Genomic DNA, 11,823 nt, shown 5'->3' on the forward strand with positions numbered 1-11,823 from the left:
AAATTGCTGGAAATTGCTGGACAGTTAGGGGAAAAAACCAGCCAAATAAATATTTATCTTCCCCCCAAATTTATTGGAGTAGTAATATTTCCTTTTTAAAGTAGTAGCATGGAAAGAACACTAAGGGATATTTTAAACATACATGTGACAATGCAGAATGTCCAAGATGTGAATATCCTATTCATGAAACATTCCAAAGGCAGGCCTAAAACAATTTAATTCAGGGTTTGTTTTTTAATTGAAGCTTATAAGTATTGTGAGGAAGACTAAATCCTTTTCTGATTTGTCTGTTTTTCTATAAAAATGTCATTCTTTCTTTATAAAAAAATCTAGAGGAGGTTTGTAAGAATAATTGCTGATATTTTTCTCTTAAAATTACTATAAAAAACGATTACAACAAAATTTTAAATAAATACAATCTAGATAAGTATAAAACAAATATTCTCTTAAAATATTTTTTTTAAATCTGCGACATTTTGGGTTCCATATAATTGTTTGGAGGGTGATTATCTTGCTATAAATTTTAAGGATTATTGTATCAAGCAATTTGGATATTACAAAAACAGTGAATATTTACATTGATAACAAAAATGTTTCTAAAATGAAATAGCAAGCTTTGGAAAATAACTGAAATATATCTCAGTAAAAAAAAAACCAAAACAGTTTCCCTCAATTAAGACAAAATTTAAGGCTAAACGTTTAAAAAAAAATTCCAGAATGAAAAGCTATAGGGAAAGACTGCATAATACTTGCAATCTCTAAAAGATCATTAAGTAAGGAATTCAGAAATAGTTTATGATATTGGAAGAAGCAATAGTTTTGCAAGTCGTGTGAAATGCCACAGTGGTAAATATGTGCAGAAAAACTAACAGCCACCCAGTGCTCAGATACCAAACATGATTCATTAGTGAGCAATTAAAATGTTATGGGGATGAAGCATAAGTGTTCTTTCTTGGAGGAGATGCCACTGGCTAAAGTTACAGGCAGTGGAAAAGGAAGCACACTTAGATATAACAACCCACTGCAAATGCATATGATTAAACAAATTTATCTACCAAAATGGATGTACAAACTACAGTTAATGAGTCTGATGAAGGCTTTAATGGATAGGGGTGCATTAAATCTGTATCACATTGCTATAGGTCCCAATGAGCTTTCTGAAGCAGCTCTGCCACATAAAACCCAATTAACTCTCAGAGTTAAATACAAACTGAACTTCTCCAGATGGCCCAATCATTTGGAGTTAATTCAGACACTTCTGACTGGGTTAATAGTATGGTCACTGTGCTAAAATAACAAACAAACTTGTAAGAACTTTAGAGATAAGAAAGACAGGAATAAAGCAAACAAGCTACAGTGGTTCCCTAGAACAGGAGGTGAAGGTATCACGTTTAGACTCCAGAACACAAGACAGCTTTCAGTTTGGGCTATCAGCCAAGGAGCCTGGCAAGTCTAACTCTATAAAGAATTTATTCCTTCAGCTCTTTTCAGAAGAGGTTTGCAAGAATTAATATTTTTCACAATTCCATCCACATCTAATCTTTAGGAATATCTTGTTGCAGATTTTGAAGGGTATGGACAGCATGGAATCAAGTAATTACTACTCACCTGCTGGGCAGTGAGGTAGTTCCGCTCCCAAATTGGAATGTGGAATTTCTGTAAAGGAGAAAGAACATTAGACTCAACAGAAATGCACTTTTTCTTCAGCCTGGAAGAATTTGGTTATACAGAAGAAAATAGTGACAGAAAGCTAGAGTTGACCCTGTACAAATGGGTCTAAGTGTGTGCATGGAATACCCCATACTTGAACATATTCATCCATGACTTCTTATGGTTCGGTACTTCCTTCAAACAATACATAATGACAGCAGGTTGAATGGCAGAAGGAAAAATCTTTGGAATACAGAAGACACGATTCTGCAGGTACTGCAATGCTTTGAGATTACGCATGGTCTGCAATCTCAACTGCGTTATGGACTATTTGAATATTTACTGACATGTGCTTCTAACCCTAAAAATGTAACAGAATGCTCACACTTCTTTTAGTTCAGAAAGTCTCTTGCCTAATGCCTAAGAAATCAGTATTACTTTAAAATAAAAATATCCCATATACAAATGATGTTTTGATAAATCCTGCTGTCCTTGCTGAAAATTTATTGTATATTAACTCCTCTGTTTTGAAAAACTGGTGAATTATTGTGCTTTTTCTCTCTATCACTATCACTGCCATTTTAAAACATGTTAACAGAGATTTGAATGTTACATTCCTGGCAGGAATTTTCACTGCTGGGAATGTTGCCTTTGCTTTAGCTGCCTTAGAAATACGAATCCAAGGTCAATATAAAAACAGATTTTCCTTAAAAATAATCCTTCCTTACAAACAGCTCCCACATATTACTGAATAGTACAACATAACTGTAATATTGCACAGTTTCACCAGAAAAATCTTTCAAGCTTTCAATAGCTTCGAGGCCATGTAGTTTGAAGAAGAAAACTTCAAAGATCAGCCCTAAATCCTAGTCCTTCTGTATGACTGCACTCTTAGCAAAGTTCCTCCCTATTTTCTTTGTAATCTTTCATGATTTAATTAGAAAAATCTTTAAAAAAACCTTTTTTTTTACTGTAGTAGTATAACATCTGCATTTTCAGCAGTATGCTGTTTAATCACACTGGGTTATAAAGTGAAATTCTTACTACTCAGTGTAATATCTTGTAGAACCATGTGTTTGGTCTTTTAGTGTCCCTGACTCATCATCTTATATTCTTCCATCAACATTTTAATAGCCACTCTTAAAAATGTAATTTGATGAATAATTCTCTAAACCTGTTTCAGTTTTGTTGTTTCTTTAAAAAGTTATGTCTCTGCACATGTTTTTTTTCTGTGATTACTGCACCTGAAACTAATTTCAAGCACTCAAACACAGCCCAGGGCCAGCATAAGCTCAGAAGTTGATAGAGCTATACCAGGTCTGTGTGTTCTGATTCTCAGGTAGGACAATTTTTTCAGTGTCAACTATTTCACTTTTAGCTCTATTGTATGTGAGCTAAATGTGTATTTATAATGTATATTTAATATTATATATCTAGTGTGTGGTATGTAGTGTCATTTGAGTGTAGGTAACTAAATCCTGGTTTAACCCTGTGTTCAGTTCATAAGTGCTTTATCCACAGCTCTTACAGTCAAGAGTTTCTGTCTTTGCTCCTTCCTAGTCTAAGCCAGTAAGTCTAAAATTGGGAATACTTATTCTTTTATTTTCAATTTGTAAATAGCTACCACAGAAACCAGGGTACCAGACTGACTGAGAAAGCCCAGAAGAGTATCACTGTCATATTCTTCCTTTGACAGAGTTTGTCTTGTCTTCAAATTTTTTGGCTTTTTTTCCCCCCTAGGAAATAGGGAGATATGAACTACTCCCCTGCATAAAGTGTTAAAAAAACCCCAAAACTATCCCAAAATCAAAACCCTGAACAGAATAAAAAACTTTAAGTTGTCGGTGATTGTTACGGAAATTCCAGAAAGATAAATAACTTGAAAAACCAGAGGGGAAAAAAGGTGTAGATGCTAAATATATGATGGAGAGTCTAGACCTAAAACTTGAAGACATACTTTGAGTTCTGATTTGGAAAATGACTATGCAGTACTGTGCATTATGGAAGCCATATGCGCCTACTTGGGTTTTAAACCACATGCTGCAGAGTGGCCAAAAAATGAGAGTATTTTTTCCTCTGTGTTTAAAAAAACCCAGCCCAAACTGTACACAGATTTCAGCCAGATATTTAATGATGCACCAGAAAACTACTATGTTTCCATAAGGGAATGAACAGGGGGCAGGGCGGAAATCACAATTTTTTCCTTATTTTCAGGTGGTGCTGCTGAAATCCTCATGTCTTGTTATGCCCACCTTGTGCTTTCTTAAGCAAAATCTTTAAAGCACTTTGGTCCTTGAATCCGTGTTGGACTGGATGTATGCTTTTGACCCACAGGTGATAATTATGAAGCCTTGTTCCAAAAGTGGAAGGACTCTGTATTGCAACTTATATTACTAGTTAATTCTTTAAAATGTAATAATCAGAGCCATTGTCTGAACTCAATTTCATTACACATGAGCAAATCTGGAATAAAGTTACTGCAGTCAGGTTAAAGGCAATGAACTAGATCAGATTTATATTGGCTCGACTGAGATCATAAATTGGTCTTGTAATTGGACCTTTGGTTTTAAATAAAACATTTGCAATTGGCTATTCTGCCCAGGGAACAGACAACTGTATCTTGACAGAGTTCTGAACCTATTAGAATTAGTTGGGAGAGAGTGACTAGATGATGAACATCAAATTCCATAAAAGAGAGAGAAGTAAAACTGCAAATAGGAAAGCGCTGAATTTGAAGTAGATTATCCTTAAACTTCCATCTGCATTAGCAGACCAGGAGAAATGTGAATTTAAAGTAAAATATTGGTCGTGAGGGTATGATATCCGTGGCACTTTCTACTTTTTTCTATAGCTGGGTTTAAATGACTGAATGGGCATTTACAGCTGGAGTGCATTAGATGCATTTCAGTATTTTCCACTTGAGTTTAATCCAAAAGGAATTCGGTTCATGTGCTTCAATACCACATCACAATGTGAATCAAAGCACAGAACATCAGGACAATCAGAGATTCACTTCAAAAGCACAAATGATGATCTGAACTAAAATGGCACTAAAATAAGAAGTACTCCCAGGTACAGAGAGTGATTTGTAGGCTTTGCTGAAGATTGTTTATACTCTCAGTGGAAACTCTCTTACAAAAAGGCCCTGAGTGAATTCTCAATGTTGTTTAGAAGAAGAAGACACGGCAAGAAGGCCTGTGAATCAACTGCTTTAAACAAAGAGATAAAATTATCTTGTCAAGATCAAACTATCCTTGCTGAGTTTTATCCAGCTAATATAAGAATGGTATATAAGACAACTTTTAGGACTGAATTTCTCCTAAATGAAATTATTCAGCAAGGAACAAGGATGTACTGAGATAACATCAACTTTCCTGCTGACCTTTAAGAGAAAACATCAATTGCAGGGTAGATGCTTTTAGCCCAAACCAGTTAACCTGGCAAGGCTAAGGGCTGAAATACAGCTTTTGCTCCGTTTTACAGAACATCTTCCATGCTCAGTGCAGATGAAATCCCTAACGTGTTGATGCTGCCTTTATATCCTTTCCACAACAAGGTGTCTTACAAGTCAACTTGCAGAAGAATCCCACATTACTTGATAACAGAGCATCTTCAGGGCAAGGCAGGAACTGAGGAATCCTTCAAACAGATAAGGTTTGGTAGTGTGAGGATGCTCACACAGTGACAGACTGCCTTGCTTATGCACCTGCAGCAGCCACCTCAGCTCTGGATTTGTGCTTCCAGAGCTTTTCTGGAAAAGACAATGTGATCTGCTTTCAGTGCAGCTTTTCATGAGCAGGGTGTCTGTCTGTCTGTCCATGGCCTGAGAGAGGGGCACAAATCTGGGAGTTAACTGTGCACTGCAGAGACAGCCCAATGGGAATTAGTTCTTTTGTTTAAGAATAAACTGACTCTGACTGCTGCTTGGGCATGTGGTTCCTTCAAGACAAAAAGGCAAATAACTGGGTTACAGTTAGAAAAATGGCTTTAATGAACAGGAAAATGGCGTTTAATCTTTTGGTGCATCCTGCATTTTATGACTAAATTTCATGGGAAACTGTGTAAATGGAACATAATTATTTTTAAAACAGAATCCTTTGTTATTAGCTGTATAACTGTCGTGTGTACATAAAGCACCCTGCTGTACAGACAAAAGACTGGAAAAGTTTCCTGGAGAGTTTCTGCTATTGAAAGAATAAAAATTGAAGCAGTGGGATGAACTTTTGGTTCACAGACTCAAATACTGAATGTTAAACCTGGCTGAGAGAAAATCACTTTATTCTGATAACCGGATTAGTTAGAACAAAAATAGAGAAAATTAAGAACTGAAGAGCAGAAAATTAAGGTGGAATGCAATTTAAAGAGTAAGTAGATGATGTAGGCTTTCATTTGCATCCCCCCCAGTGTCCAGCTAATTAAAATTACAATCAAAATGAAAGTCTAAACTTGTAAATATCTTTAGCTAATGATTTTGTCTTTTTAATCATCTTCACATTCAAAGACTTTATTTTATTCATTTAGAGCTTTACAATAAAATGAAATTGTTTTCCTCTAGTAAAATCCTTTTAATTTTCGTTATCTGTTTCTTTTTACATCATACATTATGTATTTTCCTCTTTTCTTTCTAATTTCTGCACAGCATTCTCGACTCTTATAGTCTGTGCTCCTCTTAGGCATTTACTTAAAACTGTTATAAAGTTAAATGGAATAAAGTGCTATAATGTAAACTTTTTGCTTTGTGCAAAATCCCTGGAGTTGCATCTTCTGTCTTGAAAAGTAATCTAGACAAACAGCAACTTTCTTCGTAAGGTACATCTACAATGAATTTTTAAGCCACGGATCACATAATACTTATTGTTCTGTCTAAATTTAAAATTTTATTTCCTTTGTTTCTAAGACAAATAATGGATTTGCCCCAATTTATTGACTGCTATTTGTGGATAATAGCTGGGTTTTTTCTGTGATTTGTTAGGTCCTTTTTGGTTTGCATGCTTATTTCACTGTGACATTTATAAAAGAACATACTTAGTTTTGCTTCAAAATTTGTTTTTATTATGCAACTTTTCTAAAGTGTGCTGAAGAAACCTTGAAACTGGTGGTTGGTGATACAGTTCTGTCTTAATGACTTCCCTCATTTTGGATAATACAAATTTCATTTTATTTTGCTAGACAACACTGCTTTAAAATGGGCACTAGGGTTGTAACTCAGCCGTAACAAGGTAACACCATACAGATACATTTATTTTGGAAATGACCTCATTTCAACCTTGGTGTTACTTGCATGATCCAGCTACACTGTAAAATCTGAGGATTCTGCACTGGATTCTGGGTGTCAGACTGGATTCTGAGCTATGCTGCAGAGATGGGTTTGTATTTTGTGTCTTGTAGTTAGAAAATCCCACAAACAGGTGATGCCTTAGGTTTTAACTTTCATATTTTTCAAATCCTGTACTGCTTAGTATGTAACTCTGAAACTTCATACAGCCTGTTAGCTACTGTTCTCTCATGATGGTTAGACATAACAAACCCTCTCTGGGCCTGAACTCAAGGACACCTTGTTTCCCTAGGCCCCAAAATATGTAAACTAAAGTCTCTGATAGGAGGAGCAAACTTGGGGTGATTACATCACTACCTGAAATTATAATTGGAGAATTAACCCTGATATGCAAATGGACCAAACTTATAAAAGTGTGAAAAAATCTGTGACCCAGGGTCCATCTTGGGTAGAGTCCCTTAGACGCTTTTGACTGCCCAAGGTGTACCTTTGAAGGCCCTTCAAATAAATACCTGCTTTTATTCTCTTAATCTTATCTAGCCTCTGTTTCCAGGTAGCCACTTGGAGGCATCACAGGCAGTGCCAACACCCAGGTGAAACACCAGAAGTTCAAAATACTCAGATTTGGTAGCTTCTGATGGACAAAAATGCAGTGTGAACGCATCTAAAGGTGCTCAACCTTTAGCTTTACAGAAAGGTGTTTCTCATCTGTAGTGGCTCTTCTGGATGCTTCAAGCCATGTGTCTACAGGAGGTTCATGGGTGGGTTTGCAATTTCTAACCTACCTTTTTTGACCTACCTGAGACAATTTACACGTCAATCATCACTCTGGTATCTGAATTATCCTCAGGTAAAACCTATTAGCAGCACAAAAGATCCTAAAACCTATCATAAAGCGTCTGACATGTTTTAGATGTTCTAAAACCTCTAGCTGGAAGAAAACATTTTCATTTGTTGATCTTTGCTTTTCTTGGACATTAAGAGGAAAGCATGCTAGCATTATACACTTTTTTGTAAGATAATGATCAGTTCTATACTGGTGGACATATACAGCTCCTGAAATAGTCCCATTTTACACAGGTAAAAGCAAGGCCAGATTTTGGCCCAGCATGTTTTGGAATCTCTAACAGCACACAGCCCCTGGTTCTGAAAGGCAACTTTCATCTGGCTGCTTGGAAGATCTCCAAGAGCTTGTGCTCTGCAAGGTTTGAAAGGGATTAACTGCATACTCTTGTGCCTTTAGAATCAATATAACATATGGATTGGCCTCATCTTCCTGAGCTGCCACAGACTGCAAAGGGAGTATTTGTACAATTGGGGAAGATGTAATCGGGCTTAAAGGCTCTGTGTTTTTTATGTGCAGAGTTAATTTATGTGAATGCATCAATGTTCATACATCAGTCATTTTGCTGGGTCATCTGCCAAAAAGAGTGCCAAGACTTTGCCTATATATACAAAGATGAACATGAGCTTTGAGAGTCCTCTAGTCCCAAGACATTTTTAAAATAGCCCATGCTTACTTAATCATTTTATACTGTTACTAGATCAATCACTGCTCTTGGTTTGGGTATGATATTAAAGTTCTTTAAATACACAAGAATAATTGCATTCAAAATCATCAGAACAGAGGTGTTTGCTGCTTAGACACTTGTGTGAACAGCTGCACTGCTTTGCACTGAGGTGTTATGAGGGAGGTGTCCAGAGTCTCTGTCTGAGTTTGTGAGCTGTTAACAATGAAAAATGTTTTAATATAGCCAGAAATAAAAGTAGAGTGTAAGACAGCTCTATGCAAATAGGATCACAGAATGGCTTGGGTTCAAAAGGACCTTAAATACCATCTAGTTTCAAAACCTGTCATGGCTAGGGACACCTTCTACTATCCCAGGTTGTTCCAAGCCTTGTCCAACCTGGCCTTGAACAATTCTGGGGATGGGGCAGCCACAGATTCTCTGGGTAACCTGTGTCCAGGCCTCATTACACTCACAGGGAAGCATTTCTTCCTAACACCTAATCTAAACCTCCTCTGTCCCACTTTGAAGCCATTCTCCTTTGTGCTATCACTACAATTCCAGATGAAGAGTCCTTGTAGGCCCCTTCAGATACTGGAAGGCTACTATGGGGTCTCCACATGACCTCATCAAGAAGTATTTTGTAGCAAGAATTGCTTGGATAAACAAAGCAAGCAGTGTCTGTAAAAACTGTGCCAGTAACAGGTTGTGGCCTAGGAGGATGGTGGTAAAAAGGAAAGCCTGGTGGTTCTCACCTGTGTGCTCTTCCACTGTCTGATCTAACATCTTGCTTCCAAAAAGGGAGGTTTGGCTTGTGGATGTGCCATCCTGATGCTGTCTTCATGTCATCTCTAATGCTTCTGTCACAGCTTCAGCAAGCCAAGCCAGCCTAAAAAGAATTAAAAAAAACACATTAGCTTTTGGTCAGTGAACAAACTGGCCCATTGTACAAGGGCATTGATTGGGAACCAGAGCTGGCAGAAGGGAGAAGAGGCTGCAGGGACAGGAATGCCAGGAACATGGGGAAGGGGAGAGCACAACTGTCCTTGACAGCAGCAGGGAGCCTTTCGGGGGAGCAGCAGTCCAGTAAAAGCCTTTCCAGGTAACAACCATGGCCTCCTGCTTTACACACAGAAAACTTCAGCTAGTCCCAAAAATGGCTATTGGTGAGTCTGAGGTGTGCTTTAAAACAGTGGAAAACTGAAGCTCAAGAGAGGAAAACTCTGTAACTGGCTGAGGACAAGGCTGGAGTGGTTTTTTGGGTTGGTTGTTTTTTTTTTTTTGCCTAGGTCCTCAGATAAGTTTCAGTGGTTTTCTATACATACAACTTTGTAGCTTTTAGGCATGAGGAAGCAAATTTACCTTTATTAAAGAAACCTACAACTGCACAGTACTCAAAGTAGCATTTTGATATATTTAGTTATGAGTTCTTACATACTGTTTTACCTTTAAGAATTAATAAGGGCTGGAAATTTTAAACTGTGGTCTATAGTGCATTTTGGAGAGGCCTGTGATGTTGTTCCCTGGTTTTTAGGTCTACTTAAAAGATAAAGCCAGACTAGGAAAATAGTTGTTTGTAGGAAAAATACACTAAACACTGTTTATAACACCAGATTGTGTGACTGCTAGGTAGATGAGGAATCACCTCAGGAGAGAGGTGCTGCTCTCTGAAATAGAGATGCTTTGTATCAAAAAATAATCTAAACTAGAAAAGTTTGAGAACACTTGATTGATGGCTTTTTGCTCTTAGTAACATTGACCTTCAGTGGCTTGAGATACTATTGTAATTTTTCAATTTGCTATTCTAAAATCCAGATTTCATAAACATATTATTATCTTTCCATTATGATTACTTATTGCCTCCAAGGTCTACAATACTTTCCTGTAACATCTAAATGGAAATGGGATTAGGATGACATTCTGTCACTCAGGGGATTTGTGGAAAAAGGTGGGGATGTGCACAGAAAAGGTCATTTCTTAGGGGTGAGATGAATGAAATGACACTGAGTTATGAAAAAGGACAGCAATAACAGTATTAGCCATTTTGCATGGGTTTAAATGGATTGTTTTATGTTGGAGACACCAATGCTGGAGAACAATGCACTGTTATTTTCTTGCCTTTCATAACATCCTTAAATAAATAAAAAAATCAGCTCTTAGAAAATCCACATTATTTCAGTTTGGTTCCATGTGCATTCTGAGTGATGAATGTACTTTCTTTCTGACTGTTTTTGGGATTACTTAACTAACAAAATTTAGACCAGAAATTGATGCTTTCAAGTGTTTGCTCTGTACACTGCTTGTTTTGCCAGCAGAGTCATGATTTTATTGATGACTTAACTGGCTGAATATGATATTTGAATGGACAAGTAATTAATAACATACTCCATTATGATTCTTCTGGCAAACAATAATTGTAATTAAATTGGTATATGTGGCCTGTGCCTGAAAGATCAGATCAGTACTCCTTTCCCTTGAGGAGCAGCTCTGTCCAGCTTCTGACTGATTTTGTTTTTTAATTTTTCTGCTTTAAAAGTGCTGGTCTGGTGCCAGATCAAAGTAACATGATGCTTCAAGTAACTGTGGTTTTTTACAAAGTTTAAAAGTGTGCAGTATATACAGTGTAAGATAATGATTAATGTTTTCTGGGCCCCAGTAGCAGAATATTTTATGCTTCTGGTCTTACAGTATTTTTATTAGATACATTACTTCGTAACTGCACTTGGCTAAAGTGACTTGACTTTTTTTTTAATGCCAGAGACTCAGATAAACATGGCCAAAAAAAGAAGAAAAAACCCGCTGCCTTCAGTTTTGCACTTGATGCAATTAAGAAATAATCAGTGGACCTGGTAAAGTACAGAGCTACTTCACAATTAAATAAGGTAATTTCTAGTGCAATACATACTGAGAGAAAACAGCTCAAGAGGAGAAATGTTTGGTCAAAATTAAATTAATAGATAACATGAGGGATACAAATTACTATGAAGCATTGGATTAACTGCTCGTGGTGAGCCATGCTGGGTAGTGAAAGGCACAGGAACAGCTTCAGGGGGGCAAGCTATGGAGGGGCTGAACATGGTGTTATTTAAAACCTGTTCCTCCATATATTTCGAAAATGTTTCTTGCATTGCTAACAATCTTGCATTGTCCAAGGTTTTCTGGAGCAGAAAAGGGTGAGCGAAGCAACATTCTTGCAGAGAACCGAATCTGTCTTTCTCAGGTACATTGATAGTTTGCTGGAAGTCTGGAAATCACTAGTGACATTCTAAGGTATAAAAAAACGTTTAACAGTGGTGAGAATATATACTTAGTAGCACATATTCCTGAAAATCTTACTATGATGAGTTTACATGTCAAATCTTGGGATTCTCACCTATCTATTGCCTCCTA

This window comes from Corvus hawaiiensis, chromosome 3 (assembly GCF_020740725.1).
Source record: "Corvus hawaiiensis isolate bCorHaw1 chromosome 3, bCorHaw1.pri.cur, whole genome shotgun sequence".
In the NCBI taxonomy this organism is placed as follows: Eukaryota; Metazoa; Chordata; class Aves; order Passeriformes; family Corvidae; genus Corvus; species Corvus hawaiiensis.